At 41.5% G+C, this 20,674-nt stretch overlaps 1 protein-coding gene across 8 annotated transcripts in view; it reads left to right on the top strand.

Annotated features, from left to right (window-relative positions):
- rbfox3a (RNA binding fox-1 homolog 3a) overlaps positions 1 to 20,674 on the top strand; it is a 594,924-nt gene that overhangs the window by 183,526 nt on the left and 390,724 nt on the right. For all 8 annotated transcript variants that reach the window (XM_056365235.1, XM_056365232.1, XM_056365229.1 and 5 more), the window contains one exon: positions 8,293 to 8,350. The gene's annotated coding sequence lies outside the window, so the exon portion shown is untranslated. The remainder of the gene's footprint in view (positions 1 to 8,292; positions 8,351 to 20,674) is intronic.

Here is a 20,674-nt window from a genome sequence, read left to right as displayed (position 1 = left end):
TCTGCTGTTGATAGTTGGATATTTTAACACTCACTCTTGGACCCAACCTCAAGTGGCCCTTCAAGGAAGTGCAGTTTTTAGCACTGTTGCGTTAGCTTAATTTTTCAGGTTGCCTCTTGGCTCTAACTAACATTGGTGTTGTGATGTTATTGGAATAATTCTTTCTTCCCAGTCACAGTGTTGGTCTGCAACACACACAAATCAAACTTGACAAAAAATCTGATAAAAACATGCAGACATTCACAGCAATCATGAAATGAAGCAGCCTCAAGGTGTCGTGACCCAACTTTGTAGGCTAACATAAGCATATCAAATCAAACATACCTGAATTACCATTATACCTAACATTAGCCCTACTAACACTTGTGTTAATTTAACTTTAACAGCAAACAAGCTCTAATGTTACCCAACTGCTAGCAGAGTTTCACCAACCTCTCTTGCTGGAGAAATTGTTGGTCGTGGTATCATTTTCAATATTTTTTAAACTTAAGATTCAAAGGTTTACTTTAACTGACTTTACTAAAGTTAGTATTGCCCTTGGCGGCACAAGTTACATTTTGGGCTTTTGATAACCTCACCAGGACTTCACCTGGTAATGAGCATACCACTTAGGTTCAGTCTTTACCACAGTGGCCTGGGTACAAATCTGACTCAGGCCCTTCACTGCATGTCATTCCCTCTTTCTCTTCCCTAACTTTCATGTTTCTCGCTCACTGTCCCTATGGTAATAAAGCCAGAAAATGGCCAAAAAATAAATGGAATAAAATAAAAAGATAAGATGGACCAAATTGTTCATTTTTCTCCCTTTTTTGGTTCCTGATGATTCTGCACCTTTTCTCAAATGTTCTCCTCAAAGGATCATTACAGTAATTTAGCTTCTTTTAATTATTTTTGACCATTATGGTCAGAAGCAGGAAAAGAGAGAGAGAGAGTAACGGATGGAAAATAAAGAGTAAGGGGGAAAAAAGGAAGGAATGTTGTGGAGCAGCATATAAAGCAGAAGGGAGGAAGAGAAAGACAAGCAGCAGAAGAGAGGAGCGTCAGTGGAAGGATGGATGAGATAGATGAGGAATTGCTTTCACTTCCAGGTCGCGAGTGGCTTCACTCAGAGTGGTTTTCAAAGTGCAGCACTCCTGAAACGCCTCAGTGGGCCTCTTACAGCCCCTGATAACATTCTCACAACACTCTCATTACCTTCTCAAAACACTCCCCTGCTACTGACACACGCACAAGCACACACACACACACACACACACACACACACTGATGCACGAGCACACAAAATATACATTCAGTAACGCACACACACAGCCACATATCCTTCCCCCCACCCCTGTTTAACAGGGTAAATCTGACAGGATGGATTGTCTCAGTACCACGGGGAGAGTGGGTTGCAATGCTGGCAACTAAATAACCAGTGACAGGGAAAGAAAATATTAATATCCATAAGAGTTGTGTCAGGGTGGTGGTCCGCATGGATTCCCCCAGTGTTTGTTATTCACAGGCAGCTACAGACTGGGAACAGGACCAGCCCCGTTTGTTAATTTGGTCGGGGTAATATTTCAATAAATCATACTGTGACAGTGGGCGAGATGTGTGGAGGCTGCTCCCACAGGACGCACTGTACACCGCAGCGTGGCTTTGTTTGTTGATGAGCTGCACTGTCTTGACTGTTGGAAAGGATTTGATGCATAATGATATGAGGTGATTTTTATTTTTATTTTATGAGACTTTTATTAGCACTTCTGCTGCATGAGCTTGATAATCTTTCTTAAAGTAGGGTAGAATTGCAGTGTGGGCTTTAGAGAAGCAGAAATTCTATATAAAGACAAAATATTCCAGGAAAAGTTTTTGATGTTTGGACTGAGATTGTTGGCCTGTTGAAAAAGAAAAAAAAGGCTGATGAAGAGATTTTTCAAACGCACTTTACTGTGATACCTTATTCTTCTTCTTTTAGCATTGATGTCATCTTAACATCTGTCTGTGTATGATTTAAACAAACGAGGTGTAAAGTTTTGCTTTAAAGGTTTAGGTAGGAGAATTCTTTTTCAGTTTTCATGGCACCAGCAGAAACCTGCTTCCTGTTTTAATGCTAAGCTAGGCTAACCATGCCCTGACTCTCCTGTACTGCACAGACATGAGATTTGTATAAAATTTCCTCACTGTCACAAACTAAGCAGATTAGGATATTTCTTGCATTAATAACTGACGACAGTTCATCTTCCCGCCTGATGACTCCATAAAGTCAGTGTGAAGCAGCTCATTAGTGACATTAAAAACTCAAGTTCTTGCATCATGAAATTTTGATTTCTCCAACAACCAGTTCTGTTGCTATAATATCAACTAATATACACTGTGTGATCAAACAAATATCACACAAACAACGGTTGTGGTATATCATTGTAAAGATATGAATGTGGTCACGAATAAAAGTTCAAACCAGAGACAGTTGAGAAAGGAGACAGTGCAGTCACATGGGTTTGTCCACCTCCCTCCCCCTTTAGGAGACCAGCAGCAAGTCTGAGTCCATTCACTCCAACAAGACAAGTGAATGTGATCACAGATTATGATTCTTTCACCCCATAGTCTCTAAAATAAATGTTTGACCCATTTTTCACAAGCCAGAGATCTTCCAGACATTCTGACACTAAAATTTTTCAGGCAGATCAGGAGAAAATTGACTTTGCTCGACACCTGTCTCTGTCTCAGGAACAAACTCTCATGGAATCGAGACATTGCAACATAGATCTCTCTCCTCTCTGTCGGTTCTGGTTCTGGTTTCACTGCGGCAGCACTGCAGACATCGTCTTGCGACTGCATAAACACAAGTTTAGAGGGACTTATATGTGAAGCCATGAATTAAATCTCAAATAAAACTTGTGTTTCTTTGCTTCATAATACTACTACTGTTATTATCATTTAACTGTTTTTGGAGGGGAAAATCTGAATATTATTAGACTCATATGATCTTGTACTGGGGTGATCAGATATGAGCCAGCAGATAAAAACGAGGCAGGCACAAATTCATATAGTATCTAATGTTGTGTTGTTTTGTTATGAACAAGCGATCATAACATGCCGATGGAGACAGGAAGTGTATACCATTTCACACCATTTCACACCATTGGCATTGCTTGTAATGTGCCATCTTTGTTATATAGTATCCATATGTAGGGGATGTGGGTACTCGGTGGTTACTGCAATGGTTCCCAATGAGGCTGACGGATCATTACATCTGACTAGTGGAGCTGACTGCAGACTCAGTATAACTGATGCTGTTGGCATCTTAGGGGAAAATAAGCTTAATCTGACTGTATGATGATTTCTTAGTTTCGTGGTGATAAAGACCACAATCATGTTTAGGTAGATCCCTAATTTTCATGGCCACTTGGGGGCAGCAGAAACAAGTTGTGAGCACTACATTGACATATCACCTTTTAAAGATTTTTAAACAATAATATATCAACAAACTGTTATTTTCGATGTAAAAGCATAGTGGAAAAATGACATCCTCAGCAGAGAACAAAGTCACGCCCCTCTGAATGGGAGGGTGGTACGTGTTAGTGCATGTGCACGAACAGATTTGCTTCCATTTTAAACAATTGAGCTGTCGACACAGGCCGTGTAACAGCTTGCATTTTACCTAACTGCAGTGATTGTGTATTGACAAAAACGTTGGTGACCCACAGTGTTTGAATGCATCCTGTGAAGGCTGCTGCTGCTCTGCTAACGTGCTGCTCACTCTACGCCTCCTGTGCAGACACAGCATTTGTTGTAGCAATATTTTCGGGATCCCAGATTCTAGCAACTGACTGATCCCAGACACCTCCTTCAGTTAACCAATCACAGCTAAATACAAACTCCGCCATCTTTCCACTGTAGTGCTTCAGCTGCTCAGTGCCTACATTTACACTGTAGGCTACAGTCTACAAGGACGATGTGTAGGTGGTCCAAAGACATGCCAGTACAATATATAACTGTTGTTCTCATTTCATTTCCAAAGTCTAAAACAAATCAAGTTAAGTAGAGTTTATCAGCTGTGTGGAAGACATCATAGCTCATCGTAGCTTGAAAAGTCAATTTTTATTTGTATAGCGCCAATTCACAACATAAGTTATCTCAAGGCACTTTCCAAATAGAGCAGGTCCAGACCTTCTCTTCATAATATTATTCAGAGACCCAACAATTCACATCAAGAGCAGCACTAGGCGACAGTGGCAAGGAAAGACTTCCTTTTAAGAGGCGGAAACCTCGAGCAGAACCGGACTCAGGGTGGGCGGGGCCATCTGCATCAGCATCATTACTAACAACACCTACATCTATAGGTAACACCAGAGGACATGTTTTCTGTTGCAGTAACTACTGTTTGTCTGACAGCCTATAACTTGGGGAGGGCTGCTTAGGATTGGTCAATAATTTTGGGGGGTACAGTAACACTATCAGTATGGCCCTTTCAATATAAAAGTCATAATGTCTCCCATACTGTCCAGACAAGCGGCTTATATATTTGTTCATTTAAATTTGTTGCACAGCCAGCTGTAAATAAATACAGTAATCACATACACATCAACCTGCGCTCAAAAAATTTACACAAGAGACAAGGAGTTACATAAGACTGTTCAAAAACCAGTGGTGGCAGCGACAACTGACTTTTTGAGGGGTTTATGGCTCTGGCTCTGCACAGTACCAAGGGCTCCTTAAGATAAGTCTGATTTTACAGCATTATACCTTCCAACCTGTTTGTGTCTTTCAGAGTAAATGACCCAAACCAACACATAAATTAAAACGTTTAAATAGACTTAATAAAACGTTTCATAAAAGAGGTGTATAACAGTTTGGTAATGTTGTTTTCCAGAGTTTGAGAACTCAAGTTTAGTTTTTTTCCAGGAAGTTACCTGTTGCTGCCATTTGGATAAGGTGTATAAAAAGTGATGAGTCCGACTGGATTTGTAGATAAAACCAAACGAGATCAGATTTAAAACAGAGACGAGACAGGAGAGATAGGAAGATAGGACGCGGAAAACAGAGGAGATCTGAAAGACGGACAATACCAATTAGAAGCACCAATCAAAAGCTTAATTAACAACAAAGACCAAGGCAAATAGAATATGCAGCGCTGCCTGCACAATGAGCCCAGCATGAGCCTGTGGAGATGTTTACACTGATGCAGTCTCCACTGAATCAGCCTGAGCATCAGTCTGTTTACTGTGCTGCTCTCTGTCAATGACAAATAAAGAGCAGCCTGTGCCTATTCCATAGGGACCTGCTGTTTATGTAGCTGTATGGAATACCAACACATGCTCATATGATATGATATAGCCTATATATATGTACACATAGACATAAGGCCCATGGTAGTTTGTTCCATGTAATGGAATCTGGAGGTTTGTGTCGTAGTCTGTTTGCTGTTCTGCATGTTTGTTTGTTGTTTCTGATTCTCCTTAGGTCATTGACCTCTCTGAATGTAATGCCTGAGGGACACACACACACATACACACACCCACCACACACACATCTCACCAGTGGAAACACACACATATGCAGACAAACTTTGGAAGGCAGCAGTGGTCAGAGTGGAAATAAGGACAGTCCCAGAGGTCTGTCCCCGCAGCATCGTGTGTGTTTTTCCTGAGCTAACTTCCTTTTTATTTTTTCTCTTTGCTGCCTATGTGGTCCACAGTTACCATGGAAACGCAATTTGGCATGATATGTTTAACCAGAGAGAGTTGCATCTACAGTATTTTCCTCTCCTCTCCCCTGTTATTGAGGGAGAAACGTTTTAATTGCCCAGGTTAAAGGAAGAGCAGGGGAGAGAGCGAGCGGCTGCCAGCCGTCGGGGTGGCTGTCTGTATCTGTTTAGTGGAAATTGTTTTGCCATGAAACGCCATCTGTCTGGCCTGCTGGCTGGTTCCACACTGATCCGTCTATGTATAGACGCAACTACAGTTTCAAGTGTAGCAGCCATGAGAGCTGCACACAAATGTTATGAGGATCTGACAGTGTTTCAGTTTGACTGACAAGTCGAGTGTTTGTGTTGTTTGAGGTTGTGTTTAATCATATTTTTGTGTGGTACTGATGTTTACCCATTCATCTCTTCATTTGTTATGGATCTAAAAACTCTCAATTAAAAAAACCCAGGCTGAAAGCAAGCAATGGCAATTACTCATAATCAACTGATGTGCTCAGGCCAGCATGACAAAGTCCTAAGAGCAAATTAATGATCTTCAGCCCAGATAGTAAAATAAATCCGGCCCATACTTGGGCCGCATGCTTGTTTTCTTCTGGCCCAGAATACACCCAGTTCCATGGCCCAAATCTGTCCCATATACACCATGATTGTCAAATGATACTTCCACATCTGGTCTAATTTTGGCACACACAGAGAAAATATTCTGTCTTCTGTCAGGATAACAGCTGGAATTTGGCCAGATGTAGAAGTGTATGGGCCAGACTCAGGCTGAGGACCCAGGCATAGGTTGGGCCAGAAGTTTCATTTCACTATCTGGGATGGGTCCATTTAGTTCCTAGTAACCACGTTCTGACCCAGGCCCCAAGTCTGACTGGGTCAGGTGAGGTCCTGTTTTCTTGCCATGGGTCTAATACCTGAGCAGAACCAAGCGGACTCAATCAGCTGTGATCACACAGTGTGTAATCATCATCACAGGAGGCAGGCGAGAGTGTGAACTGTGAAGTGCAGAAAAAATGACACGGTTTAGCCTGCTTTACTGCTGCAGCTGCTTGTTAATGTTGAAGCATCGTGTTGCTGTATGTGTGGCTGTTCTCTCTCTGTTTGAATCTGTTCGAGAAAGTCACAATTTGCATCGGATTTTACTATCCACAGGTCTGTATGAACCAGTTCCCTAAAGAAGCCAAAGTTCTCAAATGTTGAAGCTCCATATTTTCTTCTTCTCCTGTGTTTTATTTAAAGTGTTGATCCATAAGAAGATATATTTGTGGTTAGTAGTAGTATAAGTATGAAAACGGTCTCAATGTAGTTTTACATCTCCTCTCTCAGGCTTCTCTCTGGAGCTCTAGTAACAACAGGTCAGTGAGCCAATCAGAAAAGAGGAAGCTATGAGTCCCTCTTCCGATTGGCTGACTGTTTTCTGAGTGATCCAATAAAAAATATAGCAGATTTCAGGTAAACACTCAGAGAAACCAAATCCTGCAAGATTGGATGGTGGGTCTGGGACTGCTTTGTTGTGACATCACAAAGTTCCAGAAGTCCTGACGGCTGGTTTTAAGGCTCAGTTTCTGAATACAGGCTGTGTGCATTTCTCTGTGGACTGAGGCTTTGATACTTTCACAGTATTAATACAGAACCTAGACCTGATCTATAATCAAAAAAGATATGGAAATCTCACTTTATACAATATGGGATCTTTAATGTTGTTTGTGTTTTGTTTGTAAATGAACAAACCTCAAACTGCAAATCTTCAAAGTCACCACAGTCATTATCAGTGTCACTGACACTGACTTAGCTTTTGGCGTATTTTCAGATTAAAAGCTCAATGAAAGAGGCAAAAATCATAAACAATCCAATTTATGTTGCAGATATGTGTTTATTGTGCTAATGACTATAAAAACTGAATCCAGGATTGAACTGAAGACAGTCAGAGGCAAAGCTTTGATGTCACAGCATACTGACATTTGTTCCTACTGTACCGTGCATTTGAACATTGATGTAAAAAAGAAAAAAGAAAAAAAGAAAAGAAAAATTAAGGAGGTGCTGAACTGAATATTTTACTGAGCGGTGATTTTTAATTTCCACTTCTAGCCAGTATACACTCATTTCTCTCTCTCTCTCTACAGTCCTCACACATACATGTAGGAGAATCTCTCACCGTCCTGCCATCAAAGAAATAAAGGGTGAGATGGGGGAAGGGAAGAGAGAGAGAGACTGAGACTTTATTCCCATGCTGGGAACCACAGACTTACTGGGTAATTATAAAATGATAAAGGCCAAACGTCTGTCTGCTAACAGGAGATCTTGTACTGGGGCAGGGGAGCGTGGGTTGGAGGGGAGTAGAAGTAGGAGGAGAAAAGGATAATGCTTCTGCCGTTCAAACAAGGAGTCGTCAGAACATTATAACGTATACAGGGATACACAATAGCTTATATACAGTGCACACAATGCAGACAAACACGCAGGAAATGTACACAATCGCTATAGCAAATAGAAGTGTCCACAAAGCACACAGTCAAGCTCACACACCAAGAAAACACCATTTTTTTTCCTATTGTCTTGTTGTTGAACTACCTTTAAATTTGTGTCTTTGTGTTTGTCCACAGTGTCGCATATAACTGAGGACACATCCAGGCGCCTCATCCACCTCGCCGACATCCTAACGTAAGTAGGCAACATTTACTGTTGTTTGTTTTCTCTTCTACTTCCACAACTTCTCTCAGCCTGGATTTAAATCACAGGGACGGAGTGAGAACTGAACCATGATCCTCCGTGTTGCTTTGCTCCGACGATACCAGGTGTCTGTTGCAACACTCACATTACACTGCTGTTATGAAATGAATTGTGCTTTTATAGTGGGATAACTGATGTAAATGAATACCACTTAGTGGTAAATAACTCAGTGTCAACAGAGAGCTTTTGTTCATGTTTACTCAGAAGGTGGCTTTACATGTTGGAACATTTTGGAGCTCTGCTTCTACCATCTGCTGCTGTTTGAAATCGTTGGATCCATTTCTGCTTCACAAACAGAATCCACTTCCTGCAATCCAACAGATTTCCCTCCGGATCTAAGGTTTATAACTGCAGTGTGTCTGAGGCCTGCAGGGGGTTCCCACTCTGAAGAGCTACAGAGCTTTCTTCCTGTGAATGCTAATGTCCAATAGTGAATATGTTCAGAAAGAAACATATTTCTATTTTTATTAACAAAACAAGGAAACGTTTTTAATGAATGTATATCTGCCAACTGGCAAAACATTCACAGTCTGTTTTTAAAAATCCACTTGTAACAACTAAAGCATATATCAAGGGTTCTAATGCTTATTTGAGAGAACTCAAAGCACTAAACACCGTAAGGGTCAAAGGTGATATGAGTCCTTCCCTAATCTCAATTGAAGTGCTTACGTAGCCTAAACCTAACCACATGGAAGCCGCCAGTTCTGAATGTAATTCACCGCTGTAGCTGCCCACTTCCTTTTGGATGCTTTCCATGTTTGAGTGACCTATGGCAACCCTGTCTCCTAGAAACTAAACTGCAACAGCAAATATGTTTTGTAGAAAACATGACCACCGGCTGAATTTTGTTAAGAGGCAACACATTTTGTAATGAATTAAACACTAGTGTTATTAACAGCAGCAGGATGTTTCGGGAGATGGTGGGCGTACACATTGCACAGCGGTCACACCAGAGACCAGGTTCACGTCCAGAGTCCCATCTTTGCTTTAGCAACAAAAGCACTTTGGGTAAGGTTCAGGAAGGATGGTGGTTTTTGTTTAGGACGCGTTGGTTCTGAAGTCACTCTAAACTTTTTCTGTATTAAAACCAGACCAGGATCTTTCCCTGACCTGAACCGAGAGCAGAACAGTTTAACAATGCTGGAGTCACTACAGGCAGATACTGTCAGATCATTAAATATGTCTCAACATTTTTGCAAATTGCCAAATACGTAACTTAACAAAGTATCCTCCTTATGTTAGTAGAAAATATGATCCGCTCGCCACTACATTTGGTATAAAGTGTATTTGCTGTTGTTGTAATTTTTAGGAGGCAGGGTCGACTGTGGGCACGGATTTCTGCCTGCAATGATACGATCACTACTTTTTTCCTTTAAAGGAGGGTAGTGCTCTGTCACATAGCTTTGGCCACAGTTTGGTGATGAGATATTTATACTCATATCGCTGCCACTTAGTGTGGATAGGTGTAAAATCAATATCTGGTGCTCTAGAAAAAAAGCATGAACTTAACAATATTGCTTGAATTAAGTGCCAGTCAGCAAAACAGTAGAGAATAGTGTAGCCTGTGTAAAGATGGATATTACAGCCAGTTAAAGAATGAGACAATATTACAATAATATAACACACACACACACACACATACGTATATATATATATGAAATATTCAGATTTCCAGTACTAAATATGTGGTCATAATCTACCCCTAATGGTACACCATAGCTAGAGCATAATGGTGAGAAAAGGGTTAGTGATACCAGCAAGAGACTGCAGTGGAATCAGAATGGAGCTGGGGGTGTAACTCCAACGTGTCGGTGGCAGTTACTCGCAACCAGAATTCAAAATTGTCCGCAGCTCTCTATTATTTCCAGGTAATAGAGAGCTGCAGACAGTGTTTGGACATTTTGGTCATGGCGTTATGTCAGGAGTCTGACTACAAATGACTTCTTCGTTTATACATTCGTGAAAGATACAGACAGGTGTAGAATTAACAATCGGCTGAACTTAAAATTAGAAAAAAGCCATCCAGTCTCGGGGGAAACCGATTCCATAAGAATGGGGATTATCTCACACCCAGCCGCTGTGATGGTGATCTCGTGTGCTTCAGTGGAACGCTGAGTCAGCGCAACTGAGACGTTTTTTTTTTACGCGTGTGACAAAGCAGACAGAGTTTTGAATAAAGGCTGAATATTTTTGTTTAAGAGGAAGGAAATCCTCTTCATAACAGGACAGTGACTCGGCTAATGGGACATTAGATGAGATCCTACTGGCACTCTGCGGTCTGAACTGCATCAGTCACCGCAGGGAAGATTAGGATGATGGTCGGTTAAAATGCTTCCTCGGCTCGGCTCCACCCACAGCGGCCCACGTTCCTCCCAAGTTTACTTTGGTTAAGAACAATTAAAAGTGTTTGCTTTTAACTCCTCTTTTCAATATAAAGTTTCACTTTAGGTCAAGCAATAACATTCAGATAATAATAATAAACTCTCCCCCTGTAAAGTGTTTTTGGTGGCACAGCAGCAACACCAAAAGAAATCCTGTAAGAATGCCTCTGGCCTTGACAATTTAATAGCTCTCTGAGTAATTTATTTTTCAACACCCAACATGTTTTTTAATATTTTTTTATTTTTTATTATTTGACTCACCTTGAAATGAACAGCCTTCCCTTCATTAGTGAGAATGAAACCTGTACGGTTGTATTGAATATAGCCGTAGGTCACAACACTCAAATGAACCAAACCCTATTAATTTGAGGTGTTGGTGGTGTGGGCTGGGGGCTGGGGGCTGAGCTGGTGCGTGTGTGTATGTGTGTGTGTGTGTGTGTGTGTGTGTGTGTGTATGTGTGTGTGTGTCAAAGAAGAATAGGGGGGGGTGTCAGATATGTACTGTAGGTGTCTGTTACTCATTCTTTTAACATTATTTGTACCTTCTAGGCGTCTCACTCTCAGATGCACACATAAGAGTCAGACACAATTTGTCCAGTCACTGTGAACAACCTCTGATATAAAGGACATGGGTCTAATGAATGTCATGCAGTTTGGTTATTGTATTGGTTTCCTATACATTAACTGATATCTTATATCTAAATCTATCTCTATCTAATCTCTATATTATATATTTGATATATTATATATATATATATATAAAAAGAAAACAACTACATCTGAAGTCCCAGCCTTTTATTGTGACCGGCCCGGGGCACACCTGTGCAGTAATCATGCTGGGTAATCAGCATCTTGATATGACACACCTGTGAGGCGGACAGATGATCTTGAAAAAGGAGAAGTGCTCACTAACACAGATTTAAACACATTTATGTGAAGCTCTAAGAGAAATAAGTCTTTAGTGCGGTTAGAAAAAGTCTTAGATCTTTAATTTCAACTCATGAAAAATTGAAGCAACAACGTGTTGTATTCAAAAAAGTGTTTTTGTTCGGTGTTCTTTTCATACTTGACAACATTTGGGCGAAGATTTTAAAGCTGTTGTATCCTGCTACTACGAGCTGTCATAATATGCTGAGGCTATCTCACTTATTTCTGTCTCCCGTCTTGTCTCCCCTGTGTTTATCTCACTCACTGACTCAAGTCACAGCGACTGTCTGAGTAGCATCATGTGACTCTAAGCGGTTATAATAGACACACTCTTGTAGGCCGGGATACTTTCCACTTCCTGCTGTACTATTTTATACAGTATCAGAGGCATTTCTGATACTAGTGTCAGAATTGGAACAACTCTACTTATCAGTCCAGCTCTTTGTAACACATCACTGCAAAAACAAAATGGACCAGAACTAAAAAAGAAACAATTTTCCTCTTCGTCTGGACCAAATGACCCGAACTACAGGTGCAAAAGAGACGCTGATGTCCTTCAAACACAGAGATTGTGGAACGCACTGGGATATTTCAATATATATGTGATGTTTTCTTGTAGATAGAGTTCATAATGACCTATGAGAGCGCAGCGCTGCAGTGTGTGTGTGTGGGATATATGAGAAGCCTCTCCAGCTGTCATAGTCATGGAAAATCAGACTGTATCTGCTATCTTCCCGCAGACACTTTACTATGTCAGAAAGCCATCAGTGATAAGCAGAGAGGAGGCTGGCTGCCTCTTCACGTCTCTGCTGCTGCTGCACCACAAAATGCTTCTGCGAGTTTGAGCCATTGCACAAACTTCGGGAGGTGATTATGGTTTCCTTGGCTTTACGCTGTATATCAGCAACTTGGGGACTTGCATGTCATTGTCCTTCATCAAAAAGAAATCTTGCCATAGAGGAGTAGAAATAAAATCAGAAAGTGTTAAATGTGCCTAATGAATCTTCCAGGCAGCCTGAGAGCAGCTACTGCACAGCTGAGTCCACAGAGAACACTCCCCCTGACTCTCTGTCGGTTTTCTTGCTTTCTCTCTATATTTGTCTCTCTACCCATCTTTCTCTGTTTCTGTTCCGGTGTGTGTGTGTGTGTGTGTGTGTGTGTGTGTGTGTGTTTGTTTGCTGTCACTGATTGTCCCTCGCTGTTCTTTGGTGTTCCTGGCCTACCGCACTATCCATCTTCCTATCTATCCACAGACAGAGGAGGCCTGCTCGCTGCTCCAAATGAGAAAGTAAAAGGCTTCCCTCCAGCTCTGTACCACTAAACATCAACTGTAAATCACACTAATGGAATTCATGCCAGCGTTTGTGTGTGTGTGTGTGTGTGCGTGCGTGTGTGTGTGTTTTGTTTCTGTGAGGTTGAGGCTGTATTATTTTACAGCAGCTATCGTACGAGTAAACGCTCCCACGGCAAGTGCCCATCAGAGCGTGGCAGTGAATATATACTGCATACATTAGGTAGCGATGCTCCTTTTTTTTTTTTTTTTTGGCTGAGATGACATGAGTTTAAGGCACAGCGGGGGCTGCAGGGTGTGGGGGTGGGTGGGTGGTGGTGGTGGTTGGGGGTGCCGCTGTCAGAGTATTACAGGCATTCAGCCAGAAAAGACATTTAGAGAACCGTATTGTGATGAAAAAGAGTTCAAAGACAGAAAGACTTTGATTATTTGTACTTGTGTTTCTGATTTGCTGACGGATAAAGTGTAACTCGACAACAGAGTGTGCAATGGTTGCAGCATGAGGCATAAAGCAACACAGACAGGCTGACAGACAGACATACAGACGGACAGGAAGACAGACAGATAACCTGAGAGACAGAGACAATCAATCAGAAGCAGGTTAAGACAAAAAGCGATAAAACACCCAGACGAGAAGTCATCCGAGTTGTGTGCAGGGCATGTGGGGGCTGTGTGTGTGTGTGTGTGTGTGTGTGTGTGTGTGTGAGAGAGAGATAGAGTCAGTAAGAGGCCTGATGCAACATAGTGAAAAACTCCAGCATGCAACAGTTCTTAGCTGGTTTGGTTAAATGGCAGAGGAGGTGTGGTGAAAACACACACTCACACTCGCACACACACACACACACACACACACACACACACACACACACACACACACTAAAGTGCTGGGAGAGGCTCGGTGCGATTTATGCAAGAGCTGCTGGAATTACTTTGTACAGACATATTAAGTGTCAGAACTCACAGCCTTCACTCCTCCCTTCATAATAAAACCTCAGTAGTGTTTGTTTAATTCATTCAATCAAAATGATTTTTTGATGTAATGTTCACATCTGAGCTATTTCCTGTGTACAGTTTTCATCCTTTCATGCTGAGAGGTCAGTTACCAACACTTCATGGGAACTGAAAGTAAAGACTATGAAAACATGTTTGAAATCTAACATTTATTCACAGGCAATTTAAAGATTTTCTTCCCCAACTTTACATTTCACTGTGAGTTTACTCATCACAGGGAGTGTTGCTTTACTGTAATTGTCTTCTATTTCTTCCTGTCTTTTTTAAGAAATCTTAGAAAAATTACTTTTCAGCTGCTTTACATTACGGCCAATATTCAACAGTGAACTCATACACTTCCTCCACGCGAAACTAAAAGTAAGGCTGGGCAATTAACACATGTATTAAAACTGACTTCATCTTGCTCACGTCAGTTCACTCAGTTGATACTTTCCCCAGTGCGTGCGTTCCCCATCTAACCAGTGTTCAGTCAAAGCCGAGCTGGTGATAAGGGCGACACAACACTGACCCTCAACCTGGGCAGCTTCTACCTGAAGAGAAACCCCGTCTGACGTCGGAGCACATCTTCACTTCAGTGAAGACCACACCAAACGGAAGGAAGTCAAATACAAAAGCATTTTGGTAACACAAAGGTAACACAACCAATTTCACTTGAAACACAATCACATTGCCAAATGTGAAGAGTACATGGCTCAAAAAAATGACAAAGTAATTGTTCATTAACTGTAACTGAGGTTAAAGGTAGAAGTGATATTCATTTGAAGTCATATCGCCCAGCACTAACTAAAAGTCACCTAACCTGTTGTGAGTCTCCCAGCTTTTCAGTCGTTTCTTAAACCAATTAATTTCAATGATTTGTTCCATTTTGCTCTCAATGCAACATTATTGACTGCAATGGCATCTGTCAATCAAATTGTCCCATCCAACCACCGATGTTATGGTTTCTGTTCCTTTAGACTGTTGAGCCAATAGGATCGTGCACAGGATGTTTATTTGCTAACTGCACTCAAGCACTGTTGGACATTGAGATGAATGATGGTGATGACAGATGGATGGTTTAGCGGCCGTGTTTCAATGGGACAGTTGAATTGTTGTGACGTCACAGTCTAAATACCATCCACTTACGTGTTTTGGTTCAGTAGTTTTCACACCTGATGTGAACCGTACCTGAGTGCACATGAACCGAGACCACCTTCTTAAGGAGACCCAGGCACGGTTCATGACTCACACTAATCAAACCAGCTGGACTTTGGGGTTAGGTGTACCCTGATCCCCTGTCTGTCAGTTGCATACATCTATTAATGCTAACGAAACAGGTGGAGCAGACAACACACACACACACACAGCACACAGTTGAAATCAAAGAGGCAGACAGATTGAGCATGGGGAGATCTCCAGCAACGGGGAAACAGAGGACTTTGTTGAGTTCAGCAAAAATTCCACAAGGACGTGGAGAAAAAGTGGAGAATAATACTTTGAACATGTCGGCGTGATAGCTATCATATGGTGCAGATTGGGAACGGGCGCCTCTGACGGCGAGGACTTTCTTGTGCTCGATGTGAGATTTTTGAGCCATATGTGAACTGACTCATTTAGAAAATAGATCAACTGTTTGACTTTGGTCTCACTCAGTGTTAAGAAACCTGCAGCATGTGTTGCTGACTTTTTGTCAGCAAAATGTGGAAATGTAGAGCCACGAGGGGATCACTGTGCTCTCCAGAGTGTGTGGTCACAGTGTAATTAGACCATCGGGATGACACACAATCACGCTCACACACAAACACCAAACTCCCTCTGTCAGTGTGTAGAACATTCTTTCTCCCTGTAAAACACAAAGAGCATATGGAAACACTTCCCGCGGCGTGGAACACACAAGACCAAGTATTTTCTGTGTTTCCATGACAAATGCACATGTTAGTTGTGAGGACCTTCATTGACAAGCCAACATGTCCTCACAACAATGGTTTTAAACCAAAATTTGTCCACACAACCATATATATAAAGACACACACACACACACACACACACACACACACACATTGATTTCCAGTGATTAGAATCACACAGTTTCTGCCTGATTTGCCAATAAATAAAAACATCTCCTTTTTTTTTTTTTTTTTTTTTTTTCCAGTTTCTGCTCTGAGTCAGTGTGAGTGTGGAGCGGCTCTGTGATCAGCTCGCTGTTGAATGTGTGGTTGTGTGTGAGGGGTGTGAAGGTGTATTGCTCTGTCAGTGATATGATCCAGGCTGTACGTCTCCCTAGGTCAGAGTCAGCACTCAGACAAGGTCAGGCCGACACTGCTGGAAACGATCAGTGTCTCTGACCCCGGGCAGCAAAAGAACACACACAGTTTATCAGTTCACACTCTCTGAGTGGGTAAAGTTAGCCAGCTGAAAAAGTCTGAAAATCTCTCTCTTTTTTTAATACATGTATCTCTGATTGCTGTAATTAGTTATTGAACAGCCAGTTCATGAAGGTAAATTTATTTGCACTGGGTTTATGGTGGGAATCATTCAAAGCACCTGATTTTAAAATATTTGAAATTTTCATTTGATGTCATTTTATTTTGAAATCGACAAACGAAGTACTGCATTGTTCCAATATCCCTGGCTGCATAGACTAATGTGTTGGGGATTCAATAACATTGTATATAATCTGAATGCTTTCACATATATTTAAGTCCAGCTTTTAACTTTTGTAACTTAAAAATCATAATTAGCTGCAGCAGGTTTAATCTGGTCTGTCACTAAAAGGAGTTATTTGGTCTTCTCAGTGATGTGTATGCAGCCACTTCCTGCTGTGGGAACGCTCACAGTGTCAATAAAAAGGTGTAAATATTATAAACTGTTGAGTAAAAAACAAGCTCATTCATAACCTGAAGATACAAAACAAAACAAGAAGATACTCTGGAAATAGTAAGTCAATGTCTCCTTAAAATTTGTATTATGTGTATGTTGTATCACTAACATGCTCTGAAACTTGTGTAAATATCAACCAAACTGCAGCAATGAGTGTGCCAGAAACAATGTAAAACTAACAGTATCCAATATGGCACTCAAGGATCTCAAAAATATGTTTGAGGTGCTTCAAGAAATCCTTTATATATGATGAGGTTATTCAAATATCCAACTGGCTACTCAACTATCTTAAAATTACATTAAAAGTGCTTCAAGTAACCATTCCATAGGATGAGGTTCCTGGAAGAACCCTTGACTACCTATAAGCTCGCACAGGAACCTCTGATCAACACACTGGGTTACAGCAAGCACTTTTCCTCAGGTCACAGCTTCTGGAGGAACCTTTTTAATTTGAGTGAGTTCTCAAGAGCCTTGGAAGATTCCTAGAAAAACACAGTTCTTTAAAGGGTACTTTTAAGAACCCTGGACTTTTCTAGGGTTAGGAAATGAGCCCTTTTACTCCTGGAAGAACTGCGGTTTCTGTGACCGATATTCACGACTGCGTTGTTCTGCTGAAATTTCACAACCCAAGGAAAACACTGCAGTAGTGTCTGCAGGCTAACAGGCTAGCACTGAGTCTAATGTGACTCCGGTACATGAATGGATCTGGTGAGCCCTGAAGCTCCCAACCAGCCTCTCTGGCGCTCTTCACCATATGGTCTGCAGTTCAGCGTGTAGTGTAGTAGGAGGGCAGCAGCTGGTTTCAGCAGCAGCTGAGTCTTATCGAGGACACAGGCATGTGGTGCTGCACGGCCTCACAGTGAACACACACAGCTACAGTAAGCCCATAGGGGAACACATGTATCAGTTGGACACCACCTACACCGCTTAAAGCTAAATTTTGTCACACAGGGCCGAGTGAGTCTGTAACACTGTGTTATGATATAATGCTTCCATTTATATGGCTGGCAGTTAGTTTGGTTACATATAAAAGCCACGTGGGCGGGAGAAGGCGAGAGCTTTTGTCATGTTGGACTTGAGAGTGCAGGCATGTGGTTATCTCCTGGAGGCAGAACACACACCAGTGCAGAGCTGGTAGATATCAAACTTTTGACAGTAGCAGTAGTATTCATTTTTGGCCAGAACTCCTTTCCATCACTGCCAGAGTGTCACTTGGTGAGGTGAAAGGTCTCCAAGACTGTGTCCAATCAACATATTGTTTTAGAAATACCTTGTGGATAATCAATATCGCAGCTTTACAGCACAACACCTTTTCATTTGGTTCATGTGCCCCATTCATTGACTTACATGGCATAAAAAAGCCTACCTCTACAACCTCTACAAGCATTGATCGAGTAATTTTAACACCTTGTCAGCATCTTTAATTGAATTTCCCAGGTTTTAGCATTAACAAATGACAGGTATTTTTTAGTTATTAAAAGCTATGTACAGAGCCACTTCCCTGACCAAAGACCTTCAGACGCTGTTTAAGAATTTCAAAAGCCTGTGGGTTCAGCTGTACCTTTCTCCTACAGTGGTAGATATATGCAGATGTGGTTTGCCTATACAGATTGGTGAGGAATTACAGGGAAACAAGTAAGAAAGAAAGAACCTTGGTGGAAATCTACTGGAGGTATAAACACTGTCTGCATTTCATACATATCTCCACTCATTTGTTCAGGCTTGTCACCTGTATGTATATCTGTGAATTGAGTGCTGCAGGAATTAATCCTAGATCCGAGAAATTTGTTAGCATTCTAGTACCTCTGGTTCGCTCCTCCCAAAGTCAATGGGTTTTTTGAATGGTAGATGGCTGAAATAAGGTCTGTGGTTAAGCTGGTACAAGCTCTAGACATTTCCAAGTTTTATTTTATGACATAAAATACATCAGTAAATACCCCAAGTGTGATTTCTTTAAGGTTTTAAACCGGTCTACCCATCAGCCCACCTTTACAGCCTCGTTGTGTTTATATATATGTTTATATTATATCACTGACACTGATACCGATACTTTTTTATGATCAAAAGCTGCTTATGTATTTTCATGTAGGGGAGAGCAGTGTCATGATTAATGAGGTATATGCATCATCAATATACTAAAACTTTAATGACCACTGAATGATTTGCCAAAAGGTTCATCAGGATGGAGAAGAGTTCATACCTGCTACCTGTGAGACCTGGGTTTGACTCCGAACTGACGCAAGTGTGTAGCAAGTGAGGAGAGGAAAAAGTGGCTTCATTCATTCATGCAGCACTTTGTAAAAAAAGTGCCAAATGGATGACAATACCATAGTTTCATCACTGCATTCAAGTTATTTTTTGGGCATTTTTGCCTTTTTTTCATACAAGAGACAGTGAGAGAGAGAGAGAGAGAGAGAGAGAGAGGAAAGCTGGGAGAGAGAGGGGATGACATGGCTACAGTAACAACTGAGCGTGAATGGTATGTGCCACCGGAGCAGTCCATTGTTGCTTTTATATTTTGGAATGGCACGGGTACACTGCGTGGGGCGCGTTGGTTCGTGTTTGAGTGCACACAACATGACAACAGCAGTGACAAAGAGTCTTTGCACTTATTTGTATTCAGAACAAGAGAATTTTGTTTGCTTAGACAGTTCTACTCTGAAGCTGAACCTGGTTTCGATCCTATTGACGCTGGAATCGATCTTCAAAAAACTGGACGTAGTATCGATAGTATTGATATTTTGGGATCGATCCGCCCACCCCTGACAGAGATGCCTGAACCAAGACCTGAGAAAAACGGCCTTAAGCCTCTTGTGTATGCCACAGCATGTTGTATATATCGAATGGGCATCATGCATTTGTATTCCACCGGTGCAGATACCTGTACTGCAGTAATAGTTATGATGACGGTAAATCAAAGAAGAGACTTGAGTTTTTTGTTACTCCTCATTCATCATCGCTCAGATTGTGATGTCTTTAATGTCATGAGTGACAAGAGAGAAAATATTTGTGTGGGAGGAGTCATGGGAGGTTTAGGGAGGAGGAAGGCAGGGAGACATAAAGAGAGGAAAAGGCGGACGGGGAGCGCTGAAAAGGGGAGGATGGAGATGATAGGATGTGAATTTCCTGCCCGATGCAGACATAAAAGATGTCTGTGGAATCAAAGGGAGGACGTGTTGAGATTACATGACTACCTCACCTCTCCTCCTGCACAGGTCTCAATGGCCAAAGGTCAGCCACATTTGCCCACAGCAATTTATATGGAGTTGGACTGATTTATGGCGTTATTGAGTTTTTCATGTAATTTCTGTATCTATATGATTAAGTACACTTTTAATTCACTGGATTAAAAACCAAACAAACATGGACATCACTGTCTGTAGTTCATTACACTAAATATCAATAAAACAATATATGACATAGACATGATTTCATCCATATTGGCCACCCCTAATTGGCATTAGTTTAATTCTAAGCTTTTATACTGATTATTGCTGCACTAAACAGATTGATGCAGCTTATTTACAAGGTAATGGCTGCATCAATGCAATGAATGCAACATTACATACTCCAGATTACATATTGGACAATATAGTAACAACTGTGTCTGTGTTTGTTTCATTTATCTCCTCATCCTTCGCCTTTTGCCTAATGCCTGCTCCCTCTGTTGCACCTCATCTCCATACCTCCATCTGTCTTTCTCTTTCTCTCCTTACTCGTCCTCCCTCGTTTGCTGCCTACCTCCCTCCCTCCCTCCCTCCCTGCCATCAGATTCTCTGCGGCTAC

Source organism: Seriola aureovittata, chromosome 21 (genome assembly GCF_021018895.1).
Source record: "Seriola aureovittata isolate HTS-2021-v1 ecotype China chromosome 21, ASM2101889v1, whole genome shotgun sequence".
Classification (NCBI taxonomy): Eukaryota; Metazoa; Chordata; class Actinopteri; order Carangiformes; family Carangidae; genus Seriola; species Seriola aureovittata.
The sequence above is the reverse complement of the archived record's forward strand: the minus strand, read 5'-3'. Positions and strand labels throughout refer to the sequence as shown.